Source organism: Periplaneta americana, chromosome 8 (genome assembly GCF_040183065.1).
Source record: "Periplaneta americana isolate PAMFEO1 chromosome 8, P.americana_PAMFEO1_priV1, whole genome shotgun sequence".
Lineage (NCBI taxonomy): Eukaryota > Metazoa > Arthropoda > Insecta > Blattodea > Blattidae > Periplaneta > Periplaneta americana.
Window position 1 is genome coordinate 143,123,180 of NC_091124.1, and position 26,492 is coordinate 143,149,671.

Sequence of the window (26,492 nt, forward strand, 5' to 3'; positions counted from 1 at the left end):
ACATGGACACGGAGCATTTGATTTGTGTTGTGGAATGTTGCCGTACGCAACCGATGATAACAAATACCCTGCATACGACTTGCCCGCGCAAAACACAGTTCAAAAGAGGTTATGGTAGCACACAGACCGTACAGACCGCCATCTGTTGCTACGACGTTCAAGTTATACCGTACACGTTCTCAAGTTCAGATTGAACGCCTTGAATAATAGGCAACTTCTCTGACATATAAGCTGAAACTCGCTTCAAATTGGTGACCCAACAACAGTGACGTCATGACACACTTTGAAATGAACACCCAGTAGAAGCGACATTACAGGGCATTACGCTGAATACACAGGCATAACAGGATCATTATTATTATTATTATTATTATTATTATTATTATTATTATTATTAATAAGCAAGTGTTACCATAATTCTTTCATACGTGCCTCAATATATAGGCCTACATCTTCCCTTGAATGATAAAATAATTACTAAGTTATATGTCCACTTTAATTTCTTTTTTTAATCTTTTGATGATTATTATCAGTTATTAGTTATTGATTTAATAATAATAATAATAATAATAATAATAATAATAATAATAATAATAATATAGACAAAGTGAATGAGTGTTACGTGCTAGTGTAGTAATAAAATGAGCTATTGAACTCCGAGAACTGAAATCAGCCTTCAATTATCGTCATTAAGAGAAAGATGACAAATAAATGTAAAGAAATCGTCTATCTAGTGACAAAGGAAATAGCTTGTTCTCTTAAGCCTTCCAACGAAGGAGAGTTTTATAAAAGCGTAATGATCGAGGTGGCTGAAATAATTTGTCCAATAAAAGTTAATTAATTTTGAAAAACTTTGCATTTCTCGACTAAATATCCAGGAGAGAATTTATGAAATTTCTGATTGTGTTCATTGAGGAATATATTAAAAAAAAAAAGCAAGAAAATTTGTATATTATTTTATTGGTCCTTGATGACAGTAGTGACATTACTGATATAGCAAAGCTTGCTATTTTTATTCGCGAGGTTGATGAAGAAATCAATATTAGTGCACGAGCTGCCACTGGTTGTAGTTTTCATGCCATGCACTTCTTTCCCGTCTCCTTACTTCTTAGCCTGTCTTTCGCGTGTAACCACTGCCGTTCGAGTTTTGGTCACCGCATACTACTGTAGTTCTGTTCCATCAGATACACGCCTCAAAAATACAATACTAATTCGGTCCGGGATTCAGGAAGGTTCAGTACTAATTCGGTCCAAACTATGTAGGTATAGACAAGTTATATGTCAAAGAGACTATATTAACAAAGAGACTGAAGACTCGATGAGCATTCAACCCAAAATAAGAAGTGCAGCAATTTACCGTTTATGTCCTGGAGGAGTACATCCGATACTATAATTATAAGTAGGGTACAACGCCTTTGAGTGCCGCTACGTCAAGCCTGATGCTACTTTCCCGGCAGAATTATGATCGAATTCGTTCGTAGCTACGACAGAAATAACGACAAACAGTTGTGAATCTTTACATACAAGGTTAAATGGCTTATTCTACACGGCTGATCCTAACATATTTAAATTAATAAACGTTCTAAAACGAATTCAGATTGACACACATATAAATTAGAAGTCACGAAGACCAGGTCAATTAAACAAAGAACAACATATTAGAGACAAAATAGCAGAATTTGTGTCTAAATGAATTAACATACTCCAATATATAAAAACGCTGTCCTATAAATTTCTCCCAAAAACATAGCTCCTAGTATCAGTGACTGCTCTGACGTTTAAAAAATTTTTACTAAGTTTTATAGGTAATATACAATGTACATGATAATCAACATTTTTAACCATGCCTTAAAGAACGGGCAGGATATTTTGCAGTTTACTGTCTCGAGTCACGAATTTACCCGTCCCTGCCTTATGACAGTCCTAAGCCTGCATATAATGGGAGGGAAAATGTTGATTTCCAACCAGTACCGATCGAGGACCGAACTAGTACTGTTTACTTCTTGGCACCGGACCGAACTAGTAGGCTATACATTTTCGACCATAGGACGGAACTAATAAACTCCGCTACACTCATATACGTCACGAATATGAAAAGGTATAAAGGTCGTTTGGGAAGAAATAAAAGAGAGATTATATCCAAGAATTCAAATAAGGTAATGGAGAAAACTGGAGCTTAAACCGAGACATTTAAAATTGTAATAAAAACTTAAGCAGTGTAGCTTTAGCCCTATTAACTAATTGGGAAACTCTTGGTCAAACCCGTTATTGCTGTCTACCGTAATCTTTGTTATAGACTCATGCCTAAAACTGAGACAATCTAGCCTATAAAGAAATTTAGACTTCTGCTCTGGCAGTGTCTCCCACACGTCTGTATATAGCCTGGTTAACTTTAGAATTATTGTTTCAAATTCGTGACATCTGGTTTTGTGAAACAGGTCAAATGGAAACACAATGGGAGCTAACTCACCATACATACAAAGAGAAGTGTATACTTCACACGCTTACCTCACTAACAGGGGAGCATACCTACTGAAACATTAAATTATAAGCGTAATATTATATTGTAGAATATAAAAATATCATCATCCTGTAAAATTATATGTAACTTATAGGTATTGAAAAGATATTTTCACAGTTTCGGTTAAATAAAATGTAGTGATCTGAAGACTGCTTATACGCTACCTCGATTAATAAAATTTCTGTCTTCGACACGAAGCATATTCTCAACATAGAAGACAGTCATTTTAAATTCCAATACGAACAGTCTGAGATTGAAAAATGTTTCGAAGAACATGAAGGCACAGACTGAATAAGAAGCAGATTATTTTGTTCTGTTATAGTTTCTTTTTATAAAAATGGTACAATAAGAGCACAAGAAAAAACTTCATCTTCAACTTCAATTCTGTAATTTCGAAAGTATCTAAGATAGCCTAACGACGAGAACACATATTTAAATGACATCTGAATATTGAAAACTAAAATATTACATTTCAATTTAATCTGTAAAGATTCAGTCTGATGTGACTTAGTAACTTACTCTGTTTTAAGTAGAAATATCCGTATAGGTCTCTTTATAAAATAATATTATATAATATCCAATAAATTACCCTCGTATTCCGAAATTAATTTTATTATACAACGCAATCTACGAACAGCTGGTTTCGTTAAAAAAAATTAACTTTTAACGAAATCAAAAATGACTTAAGTTTCATGGACTCAATGATCTCATATATTTATAAAATTTTAATTCGCATGTACAGTTAAAAATGTAACTTTAAATCGGTTGTGTAATTTATAAAGTTTAGAAATCTATTCAAAATTACATGTTGAAAGAAATAAAGTATTCTTGAAGAGAGGCACTTATACTGCAGGTGTATCATAAAATCACAGAAACTTCAAATTCTACGCAGCGCCATCTTCGTCACTTAATGAATATTTATTCTATTCCAAAATAATTTTCATCAACACATAAATTGTTTACTAGTGGGGAAAAAAATATATCTGAACACTTACATACAAACATATGCCAGTGTGAGCCTTAGACTCAGCTAACAGGTAAAGTATCACACTTATAAGTTCACTCGACACATTCATTTGTTTTTTAACGATATCCGCGTCGCGGAAACAGTTGAATCGCGGCGCGCGGCTCGACCGTCAACTGTCCGGACCGGACGCCTGCGTGACTGGTACTGAGCCAAGGCCCCGTCCAGCCGCCGCTTTCGGCCGCTCTGCGCAGTCTCCATGGAGACTATGCCCGTGACAGACGAACATCGCAGCCGAAACCGATACATGATGGAGAAATTATGTCGCACAAGTTTCTGCAGAGGAGAGAAATCTCTTGGGATGGAAATAAAAAGGAACATCGACTGCTATATGCATTTGTTTTCCAATTGAACACTTTAAATGAATGAGAAAGAACTGTTATTCACATTCTTCAAAGCAGTGCTTTCTTATATACATTTTCATAGGGGCAAAATTTTATTCTGAAATTACATGAATACAGAAATGCAATCAAGTTAAACAAATGGTATAGAAAATTCGATCTCCCTACGTTCAACACACTTGACTGATATCTTGATTTGTTTTGTCTTACTTCATGATTAAATGAAAGTGAGAGACAATAATAACACGGTCACAAATTAAGTAGGCCAATATATCACATTTCATAAAGTATACTTACTTACTTAAAAATGGCTTTTAACCAACCCGCAGGTTCATTGTCGCCCTCACATAAGCCCGCCAACGGTTCCTATCCTGAGCAAGATTAATCTAGTCTCTCTCATAATATCCCACCTCCCTCAAATCCATTTTAATATTATCTTCCCATCTACATCTCGGCCTCCCCAAAGGTCCTTTTCCCTCCGGCCTCCCAGCTAACAATCTATAATATATATGCATTTCTGGATTCGCCCATACGTGCTACATGCCCTGCCCATCTCAAACGTCTGGATTTAATGTTCCTTATTATGTCAGGTGAAGAATACAATGTGTGCAGTTCTGCGTTGTGTAACTTTCTCCATTCTCCTGTAACTTCATCCCTCTTAGCCCCAGATATTTCCCTAAAAAACTTACTCTCAAACACCCTTAATCTAGGTTCCTCTCTCAAAGTGAGAGTCCAAGCTTCACAACCATAAAGAACAACCGGTAATATAACTGTTTTATAAATTCTAACTTCAAGATTTTTTGACAGCATATTGGATGACAGAAGCTTCTCAACCGAATAATAAATAACAGGCGTTTCCCACATTTATTCTGTGTTTCATTTCCTCCCGACTGTCATTTATATTTGTTACTGTTGCTCCAAGATATTTTAATTTTTCTATCTTTTCAAAGGACATATTTCCAATGTTTATATTTCCATTTCGTACAATATTCTGGTCACAAGACACAATCATATGCTTTGTCTTTTCGGGATTTACTTCCAAACCTATCGCTTTACTTCCTTCAAGTAAAATTGCCGTGTTTTCTCTAATCGTTGTGTATTTTCTCCTAACATATTCACGTCATCCGCATAGACAAGAAGCTGATGTAACCCGTTCAATTCAAAACCCTCTTTGTTATCCTGAACTTTCCTAATGGCATATTCTACTCGTAGAGTGAAGTTAAAAAGTAAAGTTGATAGTGCATCTCCTTTCTTTAGCCCACAGTGAATTAGAAAAATATCAGACAGAAGCTGGCCTTTACGGACTCCGCTGAAAGTTTCACTGAGACACATTTTAATTAATTGAACTAGTTTTTTGGGAATAACAAATTCAATAAGAATGTTGTATAAAATTCTCTCTTAACCGAGTCATATGCCTTTTTGAAATCTATGAATAACTGATTTACTGTACCCTTATACTCCCATTTTTCTCCAATATTTGTCGAATACAAAAAAAAAATCTGACCAATAGTCGATCTATTACGCCAAAAACCGCACTGATGACCCCTAATAAGTTCATCTACATATGGAATTAATCTTCTCAAAAGAATATTGGACAACATTTTGTACGATGTCAACAAAAGTGACATTCCTCGAAAGTTCCTACAGTTGGTCTTGTTCCCCTTCTTAAAAATAGGTACAGTTATGAACTTCTCCCATTTTCATAAAGTATAGTTCCACAATTTCACTCAAGAAATATTTCACGCCAAATTATTCGTTAGATAAATGAGGCGTCAAATATAATTGCGATCACAATCGGCAGTTGGCTCTACGAGCGATTAGCGCATTGCTGTAAATATCTGGAAAAATAAATAAGCAATTTCTGTAAGATCGGGGATCAATGGCAGATTAGATTTGGTTTGTTCAGACTTTTGATTTGCGTTACATATACGTTTTTGATAAATAAGTAAATAGATAGAAAGTCAGTTTTCTTACGGTCTAGAATACGACGGATTAGGGTTAGTTTGTTCTGGTTTTTGGTCTACCCTGTATATGCGCTTTTTGTTAGTTTGGTACCGGTAGCTACACAGGCTGGTTTAGCCTGTATCAAAGGAAATAGTGCTTTTCCACGTAGCGCCACATCATAACAGTAACACCACATTCTAGTATATACAGTCACGAAGCTTGAGTTGTAGAGGGTACTAGGAACAATAGACTGTGCCGGTACTATTTCGCATTGTCTGTGATGAGGCGATAGTAGCGATCCTAGCAGTTAGCAACTATCTAAGGATGCATATTCCCTATATATTGAGCTTCCTGACTGTATGTACTAGACTGTGGTACCACTGCGTTACATGATCATAGCGTGTGAAAATGTAGTAGAAAATCATCCGTTGGCTTTATAAGAAACGAATATGTTTGGGGCAGGTTGGATAGTTTTACAACCTTCTCAGGATCACAACGTATCTCTAGAATGGTGTTCTATGATTTTATTTTGAGGTTATTTTCAATTATTTAAGTACTTTTTCTCCCGTGTGTGGTGCGTAGCGGGATCCAAGTTTCACTCAAATGGTTAGGTGATGAACATTTATTACTCATACGCATCTCAATTTATTTTTATACTACCCTTGCGCTCCGCTGCACTTGTTAGAAATAAATATAAAGTAATTACATAATTAAAATAGGACATTTGATCCAGGGAACATTCGTGTTTGATAGAAGGATAAATCGTTTAATATGTTACTTAATTTAAATTGTATTTAAATAATTAAAATGCGATCATTTTGGTCCAGAGAGCACTCATTTCTTGCAATGTTAATTCCTTTGACATGTTTCTTAATTTTTATTACATGCAAATAATTAAAATATGATCGTTTGGTTCAGAGAACATCCGTTTTTGTGCAATTTGGTCCCATCAAAATTTTGCTTGGAATGAAACGTATCGGAAATCATTTTTAAAGAAACTTTTATTATGTAACATTTTTCACAAAAATCAATAATAAGCGAGATATTTCGATTTAATTCAGGCCCCCTTATAACACCCCTTTTAAATGACGTATTTTGAATGCCATATCGCCTAAAATCTAAGTTACAACGAATTTAATTTACATTCCAATTTTCATATAAATCGGTTCAGCCATTATCGCGTGAAAAGGTAACAAACATCCAGACAGACAGACATACAAACAAAAATTAAAAAAAAAAAATCGGTTTCAGGATGGTTAATTATACATGTTAACACCAATTATTTTTGGAAAAGCGAAAATTACCAGAAAAATTTCGGCTACAGATTTATTATTAGTATAGATATGTAATGTACTACATGTAGTTAATATATAAATATACTCCAGGGACAAGCTCATCAGTTATTGTACGAAATTTTGTAAGGACCTGCCGACTGGCGCAAAGTAGGTGGAATAGTTTTTCAAAGTTCATACCAAATCTTTATCTGAGCTAGGAATATATCATACTAGTGGCTTGTGCAGCAAATGCTGCAAACTAAGTTCATTAGACGTTCAAATAAACATTTTTCAGATTTATTTTCAATGAAGAATATCAGACATTCTGAAAGTTATTTGCTTCCATAATCTCTCTCGAGCCAATACTGAAGAGAACCACGCATGTAAATATCTACATCAAACCGCCATTAAATATATGAAAAAGACCCAACCCCACTTGATTAATAACTATAAAAATATTTGATTTTTAATAATATTATTATCTTACGTAAGTTTTATAGCTTTGAGTAACATATATTATATATACTATATAGCCGCCATTCAGTAACATATAAAAATCAAAATCTAATTGAAGCTATTATAAAACCCCAAAACGTTTCACTTTCATATCATCAATATAGCAGACGACGACAGACGGATTTTGGAAAATAGGAAAATTATGTTGTAAAATTGACATTTCACTGAAAACTACTATTTTTCTGAAAAACTTTGAGTTCTAAGCTTCAAAATGAGGGGTCATTTATTAAAATCCGTTTAGCCGTTTTCCCGTAATTTCCATTACCAGTTCAAATTATATAGGTATATAGATTCGCAACATAATTATCTCTACGATTACCCGAGGAAAAATATCGTTACACTACAGCATAAACATTTGTACTGGGAACTCCGCACATATTGCAAAAATGCCTACAGCTAAATTTAATTTCTATTGTGTAGGATTTCTGCATATAATACGTTTTCGTACAAACGCATTAATTTAACGACTTTACGTCCACATACGTGAATAATAATAATAATAATAATAATAATAATAATAATAATAATAATAATAATAATAATAATAATAAGGATCAAAGACATAGTCCAGTCCTTTTGTAAACAGGAATTCCTGAAGAAAATCGAAGGAAAACTTTGGAACATTCTGGTAGACAAGTAATAACATCCCAGATTTACCACGAAAAAAGATTGTTGCTATATTTCGCTTAACAACCGGACAGGATTGTCTCTCCTCTCATCTACATCGAATTAATATCTACCAGCATCCACAGCGCACCCTCTGTAGAAATCAGAACTCCATCATGGATAAAGAACATTTGCTACAATGCCCAGCATTAAAGGAAGTAGATGCTGATTTACCATCGCAGCTGAACAAATAAAATTTGGGATGCCCGCAGGAGAATGGAAAAACCGAAGCTCCTTAGCATTGGTCAACAACAACAACAAAATAATAATAATAATAATAATAATAATAATAATAATAATAATAATAATTCAGAGCAAATTATTTTACTGTGCGGGACATTTCATGTGAAATCGGACAGCAATGAACCTTAGAACTGTGTAATTAATTTCATTTATTGATATTGTTATTAATATTATTATAACTAATAACTTAATACGAATATTCCTGTCTTCTTCACAGGTTTCCTGAACCAAAAGTACACTCTTCTACGAGAGAGAGGTTTTTTTTTTAAGCCTTATACTTCCATGGTCTACCTAAGAGGACCGTTTTTGCAAAACTTGCTAACTCCAAAATTTGAAAAATTGAAATTTCGGTGGATTCGTTAATATAAAGCAGGCCTCTACACGATGTTAAAGTTATCTTAGTAAAATTGAATTATTTCTCTTCATTATAGTGTGTCAAAGTGTGATGGTTGCACCTATAACCTACTTGTCTCCATTCAGATTTTTGTCTCTTGTGTAAAATTTAGTTTTTTCAGTTAACATTTTTTGGTACGAAAAGCATGAGAGCTGGCTAGCAGCTATCATGTTATGATCCATACTTTGATTAGGTACCTATTCAGAATCATGCTGCTCCTATGGAGCACCCTGGGCAACCAATCTGTCGGTAAATTGAATTACAACACTAGTTTCATATGGGAGAATGACGAACAGTCAAGTACTGAAATTATAAAATAATAATAATAATAATAATAATAATAATAATAATAATAATAATAATAATAATAATTATTATTATTATTATTATTATTATTATTGCTATTATTATTATTATTATTATTATTATTATTATTATTATTATTATTATTATGGGCCACCGCGGCGGTACAGTGACTAGAGAGTTAGCTCATATTCTTGTGATCCTGAGTTCGATCCCTATAGTACGCCCGATTTATAACTTGTGTTGAGCAAGTCCATGGTCCAGGTAAAACAGGGATTTCATCCGGGACGTCTGGTCCCCTTGTGGTGTCCCAACAAATCTCCAAAATAATCTTTTCTCGTCTCGTCCCGTCCCGTCCCGTCCCGTCCCGTCCCGTCCCGTCCCGTCCCGTCCCGTCCCGCATCATCGCGAGTGTAACGGAGAACAGCCTCCTATGGCCCCCCGTGAGTAAGAATTCTATCGGTAAATTGATTTACGTAATAGTGTCTTCATACGGATGAAAGAGGAACAGTCAAGTTCCAGAAATAAGCAAATTATTATTATTATTATTGTTATTATTATTATTATTATTATTATGTAAATTTTAATTTATTATTATTATTATTATTATTATTATTATTATTATTATTATTATTATTATGTCAATTTTAATTTATTATTATTGCTATTATTATTAAGTCAATTTAAATTCATTATTGTTATTATTATTACTATTATTATTATTACTATTATTATTATTACTATTATTATTACTACTATTATTATTATTATTATTATTATTATTATTATTACGATGGAGTGAGACCGTAACAGGCCACCAGGCTTAATACGTGCCAGGAAGAAGAAGAAGAAGAAGAAGAAGAAGAAGAAGAAGATGATGAAGAAGAAGAAGAAGAGGAGGAGGATTGTTTTTACTATTGTCATTATTATTATTATTATTATTAAGGTATTATTATTATTATTTGGCGATTATTATTGTTATTATTATGTCAATTTTAATTAATTATTATTATTATATTTATTTATTATTATCATTATTATTATATTTATTATTATTATTATTATTATTATTATTATGATCATCATCATCATCATCATCATACATACTTCCTATTTAAGTGCGTTAAAATGACTGATACAATTTCGAAGCTAACTTATTAATGATGTGAATACACGATTCAGATGAACAGAGGACCGTGTTTTGTGACGCAAAACTGCGCTAGTCCCTGTGGTAATACAAACAAACGCGAGTTAATAAACAAGCGACAGTCGCGATGCACTATAATTAGCAAGAGCCGATCCACTGGCTAATCGACTGATAGGCCACCCGCTACACTCGTGCGGTGGGATAAATTTGATTGATGTTGAAGACGATGATAAAGATGATGACCGTCGCTTGTTTCATGATGAATTGCTGAGTCACTCTATCTTCGATATCGCAAATTTCTTCTTTTTCTACCACGTGGATGTCTCGTAGAAAAATGCAATATCCATGTAACGACATTTGATTAGTTACTGATATAGTACAACTTGTACAGCCGCCAAGACAGCTAACGAACCTTCCAGCAGTTTTGTTGCTATTTCGCTGCAGCGTGATGTCATTGGTGTCCACCTGTTCGGTGAGATTCGGAATACGCTGCTTGATATTCCAAGTGCGACAAGGGGAGCACACATTGAAGTGCATTTAGGTGGGGGGAAAATTTGAGACATTCTCTTTCACATGAAAAAAAAAAAACAGAACTGAGATACCTCGTTCCATTATTTAGTAATTTACATCTGAAGTTGTAAAGATAATTTACGGACACCATGTATTAATTCAGGAATTATGAAAATACCATGCCTACTACTGTATATGTGTCCCACCAAATAAAAGTTCATTATAATTTTGGGCATACTGAACAATATGTTAAAAGTTTTACTTCATCTATATATTTTGAGAAATAGCATAAGAGAAAAGAGCAGGGAGATGCACTATCACCTTTATTTTTTAACTTCGCTCTAGAATATGCCATTAGGAAAGTTCAGGATAACAGAGAGATTTCGGAATTGAACGGGTTACATCAGCTTCTTGTCTATGCGGATGACGTGAATATGTTAGGAGAAAATACACAAACGATTAGGGAAAACGCGGAAATTCTACTTGAAGCAAGTAAAACGATAGGGTTGGAAGTAAATCCCGAAAAGACTAAGTATATGATTATGTCTCGTGATCAGAATATTGTGCGAAATGGAACTACATACAGACGCGACCGTGTAGGAATAGGGGGAGGGGTTTTTATATGTGTAAAAGAGTGCCTGCAAAGCGCTGAAAATTTTAAGGACTCGGAGTTCGAAATGTTGGGTGTAGACATAGAGGATGATTATTCGCGAAACATATTACACATCATCGGTTTATACAGGGCCCCGAAAGAAGGCTTGAACGTACTGTATAAAATAAGAGATATGTTGGAAAATAGAAAAATCCGCGGGCAGTATGTTATCGTTGCAGGGGACCTAAACTTGCCTCAGGTAAACTGGCAGGGTACAATAGAGGGAGGGATGAGTCAAGCCCAGTCATTAGTAAACGCATTCATCTGGAAACATAACTTAATTCAAGTAACAGACAGGGCGACAAGGGGAGATTCGTTACTAGACATATTTCTTTTAAGACCCTCAGAAATAGTCGCAGGTATTGAAGTGATTCCAGGTATTAGTGACCACGACGCGGTAATTCTTGAAATATTATGGAATGCTAAGTACAAGCAAAGCGGTAAAAAGAACAAAAATATCTTGCAATATAACAAAGCGGACAGAGAAGGCTTCCAAAATTATCTTAGAGAAAAGTACTCATCATGGGTAGTAAAGGGCAGTAGTGTAGAAAAATGCTGGGCGGAGTTCAAGCAGATTATATTAACAGGAATACAGAAATTTATCCCGGTTAAACGCTTATCAAACAATCCCGATCCGGAATATTATAATAAATACATACGGAAACTGAAAAGAAAACTAAGGAAATCCTACAGACAGCGCAAGGAAAGCCTTGCAAAACAAACAAAATTCACACAACTATCGAAAGAACTGCTTAATGCGAAGAAGATAGCGCAGGAAAATTACCTAAACAAACTTTTCAAAGGTGAACAAAACGAGTGGGGGGAATTTTATAAATATGTGAAGAGACGACGCAAGGAAAATTATTCGAGCCTCCCCCTAAAAAATGACCGCAATCAATTTATCGTACAGGACAGCGAAAAAGCAGAAAAATTAAATTCCTATTATGCCACTGTTTTTGGGATGAGGACAATAGTATCACACTTATCTTCTGTGGAAAATACGGGTCAGTTTTCTATCAAGCCTAGGGACATAAGGAGAAGGATCTCTAAATTGAAAACTCATAAATCAGTAGGACCTGATGGTATCGCCGGAGACGTACTAAAATTGGGAGGGGAAGCCATGATTCCCTATCTAGTGCGTATATTTGAAATATCAATTAACAATGGTACTGTCCCGCGAGATTGGAAAGATGCAATAGTGGTGCCAATTTATAAGTCAGGGTCTCGCTCAGATACAAAAAATTACAGACCGGTCAGCCTTACCTCTGTGGTTTGCAAACAGATGGAATACTTGATTTCAGCTTATCTAAGGCAGCATTGGGATGACTCAAATTGGTTACATAACTGTCAGCATTGATTTCGGGGGGGGGGCTATTCATGTGAGAGTCAATTAGTAACGGTATGTCAGGATTTAGAAGACGGAATAGATTCCAATAGCCAAGTAGATGCAGTGATTATTGACTTTTCACGCGCATTCGATGTAGTCCCACACGATATATTGTTGGTTAAACTACAATCAACGGGGATTGACTTCAGAGTGCTCCAGTGGATCAAGGAATTTTTAACTTGTCGCACTCAGAGAGTACGGGTAGGGGAGGAATTATCGAACCCAATTGAAATTACTTCCGGGGTCCCGCAGGGGAGTGTCTTGGGGCCTCTTCTATTCTTGGCTTTTGTAAATGATCTGCCAGTTAATATCTTATCTAGGGTTCGCTTATTCGCGGATGATTGTATGTTATACAGGGAAATAAAAAGTCATGAAGATACTACTCTTCTCCAGAATGACCTCAATAGAATAAATGATTGGGCAATAGCCAACAAAATGAAAATAAATTCTCTAAAGAGCAAAGCCATCAGCTTTACAAGGAAAAGAAATAAAATAGTCGCATCGTATACGTTAGGGGGTGAAACCATTCCGGAAGTTAACAAATGTAAATACCTCGGAATAACATTTAGCAGCGATCTCGGCTGGGGGGAACACGTTACAGACACAGCGGGAAAAGCATGGAGAGCGTTACACTTTGTGATGAGGGTACTAAGAAAAGGTTCTGATAAATCCAAAGAGATTGCATATAAATCACTAGTACGTCCAGTAATGGAATATGGTGCTGCATGTTGGGATCCTTACAGATTAGAACATATTAAGACACTGGAAAAGATTCAAAAACGGGCTCTTAAGTGTTGTCGGAAAAATTCACCATTAAAATGGGACACACTCACGGACAGGAGAACGCGAATTCGATTATGCGCACTGTCCAAAACATAGAGAGGTGAGCCTGCCTGGAAAGAAATAAAAAATAGGTTGCAGCCGCCAAATTACTCTTCAAGGAACGACCACTCATATAAATTGAGGGAAAGAAGGCAGAGGACGGACACTGGAAAGTTTTCTTTTCTCAATCGTACTATCAGGGACTGGAATGCTTTAGCTGCAGACTTACTAAAGGCTTTACCAACAACCAAAAATGTATTTAAAAATAGGCTTAAGGACCTTACTAATAGACTGTAATTATACACAGTACTTAAAGGGTGTAAACGATATGTTGTTATTGAAGTGTTGTATCAGTGAAGAATTATGTTGTGTCAGTGAAGTGTGTTGTATCAGTGAAGAAGTATGTCGTGTCAGTGAAGTGTGCTGTGTAAGTGAAACGTGTTCCTGTCAGTGAAGCTGTATAGGTTATAGTGGCAGTGCAAAGTATTTGAACAGTGAAATGTTTTTGAAGTGTTAGTGAAATCAGGATAGAATCAGTGAAATGTGTCGTAGTTCCAGTGCAGTGAGTGAGTTGACAGCGAAATGAGTGTAATGTTGAAAGGTACTTGTGCAGATATGAACATATACTCGTGGGTTTTAGTTCGATCTTAGTTTTAAGATACAAATTAGAATATTTCAAATGTTATTTTAAGTGATCGTTTCATTTAATTTAGTATATTCCCTGTTGTTGTTGTTGTTATTATTATTATTATTATTATTATTATTAGTATTAATTATTAGTATTATCATTAACTGTATTTTTAATTAATAAGTTTATTATTGTCATTATTGAGTGTAATTAGTTACCACTGCCACCGGGTATATACCCATTGCAGTGTGAATAAATACATACATACATACATATACAAATTGGAAATTTATCCTTCGAAGAGGTGGAAAAATTCAAATATCTTGGAGCAACAGTAACAAATATAAATGACTCTCGGGAGGAAATTAAACGCAGAATAAATATAGGAAATGCGTGTTATTATTCCGTTGAGAAGCTTTTGTCATCTAGTCTGCTGTCAAAAAATCTGAAAGTTAGAATTTATAAAACAGTTATATTACCGGTTGTTCTGTATGGTTGTGAAACTTGGACTCTCACTTTGAGAAACTGAAATTAAGAGTGTTTGAGAATAAGGTTGTTAGGAAAATATTTGGGGCTAAGAGGGTTGAAGTTACGGAAGAATGGAGAAAGTTACACAACGCAGAGCTGCACGCATTGTATTCTTCACCTGACATAATTAGGAACAGAGCAGAGATGGGCAGGGCATGTAGCAGGTGTAGGCGAATCCAGAAATGCATATAGAGTGTTAATTGGGAGACTGGAGGGGAAAAAGACCTTTGAGGGGGCCGAGACGTAGATGGGTGGTTAATATAAAAATTAATTTGAGGGAGGTGGGATATGATGATATAGACTGGATTAATCTTGCTCAGGATAGGGATCAATGGCGGGCTTATGTGAGGGCGGAAATGAACCTGCGGGTTCCTTAAAAGCCAGTAAGTAAGTAAGTAAGTAGGCCTAAGTAAGCATAAGAGGATCCATGTAGCGTCAGTAATATAGGTAACTCGCATTAAGACGAAGAAAGTAAACGCATAAACACATTTATAGATTTCTGCACGATGCTTCATTGTAATTGTTAGTTTATTCTTTCTCAGCACTTAAACTAGATTAAGTTATCCATTTCATTTATTTTATTTTTTACACTTCCTGTTCATTATTCTTTGTCTTTATAGAAACTTTTCATTGTGTAATAAGAAGAATAAAATAAAAGAATTATAAAGTATGATATCGTCGTCTTCGAACATTCAATAGTTATTAAATTTTCTTTGTCCTTTGTTCTTATATTAATTCAATTTCTCACCATGTTTCATTGCTTAACTCTTCTTTTTTTGCTATGTGCTATAGCCTACGTTCCTTTTAATTTATTCTGATACCCGCTCAAGTGACAAATCTCCCGATCCATACTTCAGCATTTGAGTAATGAATCCGTTCCGTTATAAAAACAATTATCTATCTCTTTCTTCCCATATTTTTATGCCTGCACACGCCTTTAGTTTGAAATAATTTTGCCAATCTACGTCATAGCTCTTAGATACCCAAGTTATCTCTTCTTATAATTCTAAGTATCATCCCACACACACAAACACAGAAGATGAAGACGACTTGAAATTCCCATTGTAGAACTTGGAACAATATAATCACTGTTTTCGGGAACTGGCCGGACACTGGAAGAGATATTTCACAAAATCTCACCTGTTCATCCCATGAGAAATCCGCTGCTATCCAAGTTTCCCCGAAATGCTGCCACCTATTATCATCCTCGCCGCTTGTTTTCTTCTTAACTCCCTCCACTCCACCCTCCTCACGATTGCGACATCTCCAAACATATTGTCTCCTTTTCCTTTTGTTAAGAGTGGACCTTCAGAGGTAGAGAGGGCGCGATTCTAGTAGCAGATGTGATATTTTGTCATGTAGCACTGCCAGATAAGGATTGGCTATACAGAGAATCTTATTGAGTTTCCAAGATCTCAAGAGCTAAGCAATAAAGAAGCCAGCCATCATTCCTTCTCCGACTTCCACTTCTGTTATCATTATCTTAAAAGCACAACATATTGCCTTAATATCTTTCACTACTTAAGTTTTCTTTTACTTCTCTCTCATTTCAAACGATTAGTAACTTTATATTACAGGTAAGAATATCTCCTTCAAGTAATTTCCACAGTTATTTTAAATGCCATCTCACTAGGCCTATGTAACTTAACCTAAGTATTATAGTATTCATCTTATTTAACATTAGGGATAAGGGGATTCTTTGTCTAGCTATTAGGACGAACCCTTCATTTTTAGGGGAAAATATTTCATTACAATATGCTGAATCCTGTTTTTCTGGAACGAAAAAAATCTAAAAGTCTTATTTCATTCATTGTCTTAGAATTATTACAATTTCTTACGAATTCTATCTCCTACGATAAGTATAAAATCGTCATCATCATCATCATCATCATCATCATCGTCCTTGCAGGTATTAGGCTGGCCGTCCACTGGAACCGAATTCGGTCGTACACGGCCGAATGATCCCACAACAAGAGAATGCATTGGCGCGCGTCCATTGCACTCGCCCTATTCGGCCGTTTGCGGCCGAAGACGACTGAATGCCGGTTCGATCCAATTCAGATGGGATTTTCCGGTCTCATTCGGCCGAACAGAGCAACACGTGGTGACTGTTTCCGAAAAATTAATTAGTTCTTGTATTTTTTTTTTTTGTTCATTCAACAAGTGAAATAAAATTTTTAAGGCTTAATAAATTATTATTCATGTACTACTTAACTTAAGATCACTGGCAAACGTTTCTTAGGTGGTACAACTTCTCTGAAATTTGACCATTTTGAGATTGACGGACGAACTACATTTAGAATATATTGAAATGTATCAACATTCATCCGATAGTAATCGAAAAACTTAGCACTATCCTCTAGAAGTTTACTGTGTAAGTGTAGATGATGAAACTTTCCCAGGCGACATCTTTCTCAAAGCATCGGATATACCCCATATTTTCGTCGTTTTGCCCTCCGTCTCCTCATAAGGTAGGGATTGTCCAATAATAGTAACATGTCCTACACATTCATTCATTCATTCATTCATTCATTCTACTACTACTACTACTACTACTACTAATAATAATAATAATAATAATAATAATAATAATAATAATAATAATAATAATAAGGAAATTGTAGTAGAACAATGGAAGGAGTCCATAATTTGACCTATTTTTAACCTGGTAATTGACGGCCGAAGTGTCGGCTCCAGTGGACGATCGATCGGCTCTTCTGCCTAACAAATATTCGGTCGTTCACGGTGCCAGTGGACGGCTAGGCTTAGGCCTAGTGGCCTGTTACGGTCTCCGTCCATCTTTTCAGGGGGCGTCCCAAAGATCGTCTTCCATGTGATATTTAGCGAAGAATTTGTCTTGGGAGTCTGGAACGGTCCATTCTATTGACATGGTTAAGCCATTTTTGTCTATAGCGGTTGAGATGTTCATAAATAGGTGTAATTTTCAATTCTTTTGTAATTAGTTCATTCCTTTTGTGGTCAAGCAAGCTGTAGCCGGCAGTCCTCCTTAGAAATCAATATAAAATAGGGGTTGTATAATGAACAGAGACCGGAAGTTTAGGCATTATGAATCATTAAAATATACAGGCAAAAAGGCATTATAAATAGCTAAAATACGCAATAAAAGGCAATTACAAAAACCTTGCGCTAGACCCAAAACCTTGTACTTTCCACAAAGGGATTTCGGCAGCAAGAAAAGCTTTACATAAGTCGAATGCAAACTGAGATTTTCGCCTCGATGTTGCAATTAATGTTGGAAGCAAAGAAATCTTCTTCCCAGTAGCCTTGGATAGTGCATTTTTGTGTTTGGTTATACTCATATGTTGCGATATGAAATATTTAGCTAGCTACAACAACGTTGCAATGAAAACTGAAAGAAAAATGACGTTAGACCTGCACTCATTGTTGCCTTGTCAAATAAACAGAAGGGATAATTAAAACGCTTACTGTTATACATTTTTGCACCGCAGCACTCATTGTTGCAAAGAGAATATGAATTGACTGAAAGACAACAATATACATTTGGTGAAGTCACTTTCATTGTAGTAGCGGTTATAGAAATAAATTAAAATATACCTGTTGGAAATTTTTAATAATAAATTAATAAATAATAGATAAATAATCAAATGAAGGCAAAAAAAGCATTTATTTTGTAAATTAGGCATTTATATTTAGAAAGGCAGAAAAGGGCAACATAAAACTGTGACGTTTCATTCACACAGATAGGCTATAATTCGTACAGATTTACTTTCAAAATGGAGATGAATTTAATACATTTAAAAAGGATTCTGAGAAAGTTCCGGTGTCTGATGATGAATAATTGTTAAGTCAGATTAACTAACTTGTTCATACTCAGTCACATAAATTATTTTAAATGTAAGACTATATTACTGTACAATCATTGCATTTACGTGTGAATTGATTTATTTTATTTCTTTAATAATTTTTTTTATAATTTATTTTTATTCATATATTTTTTTATTTTCTATCTAATTAATCCATCTAATTTATCCGTATAGTACGTCCGCTCAAATGAGAGCCGCTTGCACCTACCTTGAGCGGGAGGCGTCAGCTGTTTGAGTCTGGAAGCACGCGGCGGGTTGTTGGTACGCCAGCGCTGTTGACAGATCTAAGTCTGTGCTCCGAGAACAAGTTCATATAGTATTCGGTTTCAGACGAGTCCGCAAGTATAATACAGCTAGCTCAGAACAAGGCAGCAGACCGTAAGTGCATGTTGTGGCTTTTGTGTTCCATATATTGTGATTGTATTTATAATGTGGCGTCCTTGGGAAACGGATAATAACAATAGTCGTAGACGTAAGCCCACACAATCGCCATTAGAACTTGGTAAGATTGTACAAGAACAGTGTTAATTATTATTAATATTTATACGTATTTCAAAGACGATGCGGGTAAGTGCCGGACACCACTGAAAAATACCAGTGCTGCTGCAGGAGTGTCTCGCGCAACAATAAAAAGAATTATGTCTGGAAAAGGTAAATCAACAAAAGAAAACGTCGATCGAAATATGAAAGAAAAATTTCGTAAAATCGATGGTTTAGTAACGGACTTGGTCTACTACAACGAATCGTGTATGAGTTTTATCAAAATAAAATAGCTCTAAAGTTAAATAAACTTCTCAAGGCATCATCATCATTATGGATAATGTCCCATACCATTCCCGTATTGTGAATCCCCTACCTACCACTACATCAACAATAGATGTCATTAAAACATATTTTATACGTGAAAATAACATCCATTTGCCCACGCCAGACCCAACAACAAGGTTACATCTGTTACAGGAGATAAAACGTAGCCATCATAGAAAAAAGATGTATGTAATTGACGAACTATCATCAAAATACGGCCATGTTGTACTATGCCCCCCCCCCCACAACCATTATTGTCTCAAAGCCATAGAATTCGTCTGGTCGGAACTGAACAGAAATGTCCGATCAGAAAATACATTGGGAAATAAATCTGTTGAAGAAGTACGTGATTTAATAGTAAATGTGACGGATGATATTAATATTAAAAAGAATTGGGTAAAGTGCGGGTATATCAAACATGTAAAGACAGAAGAAAGTGATTAACGCTCCTTAGAAGCTGGCTTGGAATCTTGTGTAATTGATTTAAATAGTGACTCAACGGACTCTGAATAGAAGGTGTTCGTGTTTTAGTTCTGTATATACAAGACGCAAACGAAGGATCACTTCAGTCTTCAGAAGGGAGAGATGGCAACGCAGCGTTGTTTACATGGAACCCGTTCAGTGTCGCGTGCTTACTTGGTCCCTGCGGTAAGTGTGTCCAATCGCACGTTCCAAGTGGCTCTCATTTGAGCGGACGTACTATATATTAAGTCTATCAATTTATCTAATCTATCAATCTATCTAATCTATCCAAACAATCCATCTACCAAATCTATCCAATTTATCCATCTATCGAATCCATCCATCCATCAATCCATCCATCCATCCATCCATCCATCCATCATCCATCCATCCATCCATCTACCTGCTTGCCTGTTGTCCCCCTAACTTTCTGTCTACCTACCTGCCTACGTGGCTACCTATTATTTATTTATTTATTTTTTATTTATTTATTTATTTATGTATTTATTATTTATAACAAGGACAAAGATAAAGACAAGACTACGACACAAGGATCACGACTAACATTACGTTATGGATCACGATCTAATTTTCAATATGGATCTCGCTAAAGACCACGAAATGCACCACTATAAAGATCACATAAGGACCAAAACCATGATAATGACTATGACGAAGACAACAAGGACCATGATAACGACTATGACAAGTTCAACGACAAGAACTACGATAAGGATCACATGTACCACGATAAGCAACATGGTCCTTGTCGTGGTCTTTGTTGTGGTGCTTCTCATGATCCTTGTCCTGGTACTTGTCGTGATCCTTATTGTGTTCCATGTCGTGACCATTATCGTTGTCCTCCTCATGGTCTTTATAGTGATATTTTCTTGTGTTTATCGTGGTCCTTGTTTTCTTTATAATGCCCCTTATTATGATCGCTGTCGTAGACGTGGTCCTTGTAGTAATCCTTAATTGTGTCCTCCTCATTATCCTTGTCGTAGTCTTCATCTAGATTTTTTGTTGTATTTGCCGTGGAAATTATCGTGGTTATTATTGCCTTTACCATGGTCTTCGTCGAGGCCGTGATCCTTGTTGTGATCCCTATTGTGGTCCTCGTCGTTGTTTATGTCATGGTCCTTAATCGTGGTGCATTTCGTAGTCCATGATGTGACCATTATCGTGGTCCTTGTTGTATTACTTATCGTGGTCTTTTTTGTCTTTCTGGTTGTCCTCATTTTATTTTGTCATGGTACTTTATTTCTAATTCAAAATTATATTGCTTTTTCTATTTAGAATGTGATTTTTTGTGTTGTCACACGATAGATTATCTAATTTATATAACAAAGTAACATTGTAAAATTACTTTGCAGAACGATAAATTACATTTGTTCGAATCAAATTTCTGCACTCTTAAATTGGCAAAGCATATTGGGAATTAAATCAATGGCTTTCCCAAAACACGCTATGAAATACTTCATATAAAAGAATTCTTATCTCGAAAAGCAAGTAATTACGAGCAAAAGTGTATTAAAATTATTTGTTTGAAATATCTCAAATAATAACGTCCTGAAAGTAATGACATCACTTACGGTTCCCTCTGTATATTGTTGGCGCAATCCGTCATTGTCGAGTGAAAGTATTATTATTAGTGTTATTATTATATTTTTATTATTATTATCGTTCATAATTAGCTGTAATAATAAAACCTTTGCCATTAATATAAAATTACAAGCATGTGATTGGTATTTTCTCATAAATTGAAGTAGAACAATTTTTAATCACTGACATTTTAAAACATAAAAATAAAACAATAATTACATTGTTCACAAGAGAAATATGTTTATTTGTGTAAAAAGCAAAAAGGTTATTAATGTATAATTATAATCCGGAAATTTTATTATTATTCAATCATTAATACACTATATTGTAAATATTGACATATCTGAAAATACATTTACACTTTTTAATCAGTTGAGAGCTTTGAAAGATTTGCTATTCCATTCATAATACACTACTGTGTGTGAAAATTGCAACACCATGAAATCATGAGAACTAAATCAAATTTATTTAACATATTACTAATATTCATATACGCAAATGATTAACGTTTCAGACCAATACACATGAGTACCTCAGTATTTTGTGAAACTTCCACGAACTGCAATCAGAGCTGCTATACGTCGTGGCATTGAATCAAAGAGGCCGTGGATCTCTTACTGGGGAATGGCTTGCCAATCTACTTGTATACGTGCCCACAATTCATTGCAGCTGGCTGCTGGAGGTTGTTGACGGACTATTTGTCGAACAATCATATTCCATACATGCTCAATAGGCGACATGTCTGGCGAACGGGCAGGCCACTGAACAAGCTGAATGTGCTGTGCGTTGAAGAGAGCTTGAACATTCCTGGCAACATGTGGTCGGCCATTGTCTTGCTGGAATACAGCGTCAGGAGGAAGGATATGGCTTCTGCCTCTACAACGTCATCGATGTCTCGGTTGGTGTTGAGTCTACTCTCAATACGTAGCAGCCGAGATCGAGAATGATACCCAATGACACCCCACACCATCACGCCTGGCGTTCGGCCAGTATGACGCTGGACAATGCAGTCTGGATGATACCGTTGACCACGATATTGTCTAATGCGTATATGACCATCATTGTAGTCCAAGTTGAAACGGAATCCGTCAAAAAACACCACGTGTTGCCAATCTGCACGCCACTTTGTATTTTCAAGAGCCCATTGCAGCCTGAGACGTCGATGATCTAGGGCAGCGGTAACCAAAACTCGAGCTGCAGTGATTACATGCGACAGATAATCTATGAAGTAAGGAGACGGAGGAAAGGTACTTGGCATGAAAACTACATTCAGTGGTGGTTCCTGTACTAACATCTTGATCAATCGCGCCGATAAAAATCTGAAGCTTTGCTGTATCAGTGATGTCACTGCTGTCATCAAGAGCCAGTAAATAATGAGATTTTTCTTACTTCCTTTTTAACCTTCCTCTTGAATATAATCTGGAATTTTCTAAATTCTTCTCTCGACTCTTGGTCGAGAAATTCATAGTTTTTCAAAATTAAAAACTTCTTATGGACAAGTTATATAGGCTATTTTAATCATTACTCTTTTGAGATATTCCGTTCTATTAGGTAGATGACTTCCTTACATTTATTTATCTCATCTTTCTCTTCCTGGCTATGATGTAAGACATGTCAGTTCCTGGCGTTTAACAGTTTGTTGGCACAGAATATTGAATCAGTTTTTCTACATTATTATTATTAAATGAATAACTAATAAATAGTTATCCTCATCTAAAGATTAAGAAGATTAAAATTGAGATGGAACCTAATAAAATTATCTTTCTAGGGAGAAGATCTTCTTCTTCTTCTTCTTCCCTTCAAGTATTGGGCCAAATGGCCTGTTACGATCTCACAGTTGAATTTTCAATCCAGCGCTTCTTTGGACGACCGAGAGATCTCTTCCCGTTTGGACGATAGCGAAGCATGACTTTTGGGGATCTATCTCTATGCATGCGATGCAGATGATTTATCCGGTTGTTCTTATAATGTTTTACGTGATTAATTACAGGTTCTAGTTGTAATTCTTCCATTACATCTTCATTGCGTTTGTGATCCCATTTCGTACATCCCGCTGTATATCTCATAAATTTTATTTCATTAGCCGTTATTCTGCTTTCGTCTTTCTTCCTCAATGTCCATGCCTCACTGGATTGATAATTCTATTGACGACAATGGCAAGGCTAAGTACAATTCTTGGGAGAAGATCTAAAAATATGAATATTCATGCACGTACTGAAGAATGATAGAAACACATACTTAGTGGTCAGTAGTAATAGTAATAATAATAATAATAATAATGATAATAATACATTATCCAGCGTAACAATGTTTCTATATACTTCTAATTGAATCATTGAGAAAAGTAAACATATTATATTCTGAATAATTTCAAGGGAAAAATTGTTCCGGGGCCGGGTATCGATCCCGGGACCTCTGGTTGAACGTACCAGCGCTCTACCACTGAGCTACCCGGGAACTCCACCCGACACCGTCTCAACTTTTCCCTTTATATCCACACAACTCGCGTGGGCTGACGAAACGCCCAGCTTTACAGGGAGCTTCACCTGAAAGACTAGATTTGCATAATATATACGTTACTGCTTTACAGGGAGCTTCACCTGAAAGACTAGATTTGCATAATATATACGTTACTGCTTTACAGGGAGCTTCACCTGAAAGACTAGATTTGCATAATATATACGTTACTGCTTTACAGGGAGCTTCACCTGAAAGACTAGATTTGCATAATATATACGTTACTGCTTTACAGGGAACTTCACCTGAAAGACTAGATTTGCATAATATATACGTTACTGCTTTACAGGGAGCTTCACCTGAAAGACTAGATTTGCATAATATATACGTTACTGCTTTACAGGGAGCTTCACCTGAAAGACTAGATTTGCATAATATATACGTTACTGCTTTACAGGGAACTTCACCTGAAAGACTAGATTTGCATATTATATTCTGTCCGACAGAACAACAAAAAAGTTCTCCTTCTCATTCTTTACGAAACCACTTCTTACTGCTTGTAGAGACAGAGTTTGTAGAGCGACATGATATCGCCACTGCTTGCCTTCAGTACGTGAATGAAACACACAGCAATGTACAGGAAACTCCTCGTACCCGTTTAAATGTTTGTGGTTACACGATGTAATCACGACACCCGCTTTGGTCAGCACTCATCTAGGGTCAAGGAAATTCGCCGCAAAGGAGTTCGTGCAACCAGCCCTAAGCGAAGCAGACATCGTCTAACAGTAGAAGCAGACTATGCTACAAGTGTTCAGTGCTCCACCGTCATGTTAACACTTGTGATGAAAATGATGAAGGATGGGTGGAGCGAAGAAAAATTCTCTCCGGCACCGGGATTTGAACCCGGGTCTTCAGCTCTACGTGCTGACGCTCTATCCACTCAGCTACACCGGATTCCCACTCCGATGCCGGATTGAATCCTCTCAGTATAAGCTCCACCATCTCTTAGGTTCCCTCTAGTGGCCAACTCTCATGCACTGCGTCACAGACGTGACAGTGGCACAATGTCAAACACATTAATGTGCAGAGGTGCACTTATTACGAGTGACTGAGTGGCAGGGATACGACAGAATGAGCGGCGTCTTAAATTACTAGGTGATTATTTTCGCATATCGTATATTATTACGATGTATCGAAGTACATATAATATTTCCATGCAGAAATTCTGCGCCATCATATGATGAAGGGTAGGTGGAGCGGAGAAAATTTCATATGATGACGCAGAATTTCTTTATGGAAATATCATATACTTCGATACATCGTAATAATTGTACTTGTGATGAAGCTGAACGATCCGTCACTACCATGCGGACGAGGTGTCTTTCGTCCCGTGGTGTCGTCACAGATTGTGATCCACTGCCGGATTTTCGATGTGTCCGATTTTCTTCGGACCAGTGCTTCCACCCGCGCATCATGCCCCACACGAGCAGCAATATCGCGACACAAAATCCATCTTCACGCCCCTGTTCAAACTCTGTTGTTTCTGTATACTGCGTCCTCTTAGCACGACGATACATAGTGGCTCTTAGAGAAAGGTTTACTGCCTGTTGACTCTAATGCACTGCTCGTCTGGCTCTGCAACAATTCTCTATTTATGTGCCTACCACGACAGTTCAGAGGGCACTGCTGCATTCGGGGATTAAAAATCATTTTGAAATCCTACCTACTCACTCGCTTGTCATAACCAAAGCTCGGAACTTGGGGACTTGTGTCGTGTGCGTGAGTAAGGTTACAGGTACCACGTACACACAGCTCACGCTGCAAGTGCTCAGGGACAGTCGTGTGTACTAAGAAAGTGGCCACGACTAATGACAGGAAGACGGACGAAGAAACTGTTATGTCGAAGCCAATGACATTCAGAGAATTAAAGGTAAACGGCCTGTTTGAGGAAATAGAAAATACGTGTTATTTCGAATGGGTATTATAGAAGTTTGAAAATACATTTTGTTTTAAATTTAAGATACAGAATTTCGTGGATAATTCGGAGGAGATACATTATTTTTTTCGAATGGAGAGTTTATATTTTGTAAGTTGTGCCACACACAAACTAGAGGCTGGAAACGAAATTCATTAAAAGGCATTGCAGTCCCTCAAAATGTAGAAAAATCTGTCCATAGCCATGGATCGAAACGTAGAGAGACTTGTCCTAGTAGTGATACACTAATTGAAAACTATTTTCGAGAAAAATTTAGGATATATTTATCTTTCTCAGATATGAGATCAGCTAGCAACTGCTGAAAATCGAACAGAAAACAGTAACAGTGAAAACATTCAGTATTTTAAGTCTGCTACCGAAAAATCTTCGAATGTAGATAGTCATACACTGTAATAAAATGTACACAGCAGAACAGTAAATTTG